The sequence below is a fragment of the Geospiza fortis genome, unplaced genomic scaffold (genome assembly GCF_000277835.1).
Source record: "Geospiza fortis unplaced genomic scaffold, GeoFor_1.0 scaffold244, whole genome shotgun sequence".
NCBI lineage: Eukaryota > Metazoa > Chordata > Aves > Passeriformes > Thraupidae > Geospiza > Geospiza fortis.
Window position 1 is genome coordinate 582,932 of NW_005054370.1, and position 565 is coordinate 583,496.

At 55.6% G+C, this 565-nt stretch overlaps 1 protein-coding gene across 1 annotated transcript in view; it reads left to right on the top strand.

Moving 5' to 3' along the window:
• The first annotated feature begins 397 nt into the window (after positions 1–397).
• The window catches only part of LOC102032782 (cytochrome b-245 chaperone 1), a 13,680-nt gene continuing 13,512 nt past the window's right edge, over positions 398–565 (top strand). The window contains exon 1 of the mRNA XM_031059956.1: positions 398–537. The gene's annotated coding sequence lies outside the window, so the exon portion shown is untranslated. The remainder of the gene's footprint in view (positions 538–565) is intronic.

The following is a 565-nucleotide window of genomic DNA, read 5'->3' on the forward strand; positions in this document are numbered from 1 at the left end:
GAACACTAATGTCTTTGCTAAAATGTACACATAGTTAAAAGCTTTGGTGTGCTTGATGTGTGGGAAACGTCCACCTTGCATCCTGTGCAGAATAAACAATATCTCCTTCCTAAACTAAACTCTCTGCCTGTGTTTGGAGAGCTCCTAAAATCGGCAATACCTCCCTGCAGCCTTTCCAAACCCACCTGGACGCGTTCGAGGTGTCAGCAGGGGTTGGACTGAGCGATCTCCAGAGGCTCCTTCCAACCCCAGCCGTGCTGTCATTCTGCCAGGACCGAGGCACAGCACCAGCTCTTTGTGTCACTGCTGCCCCAAGTGCTGCCATCGAGAACCCAGAGGTTTCCTGGCCTCTGCAGGAGCTGCCCGAGTCCGGGAAGAGCCCCCAGGGCTCCCCTGTCCTCCCCGACCCCTCATGCAAGGGGCCATGTCCGCCTCACCCATCGCGGTCCAACTGTGTCCACTGACGCTCTCCCACACACCCAACCTCACCCTACAGCAGCTCATGCGAGGTTCCTGCTCTTTCCAAGCACCGCTAAGGTAAAACAACCAAGGAAACATCGACGCT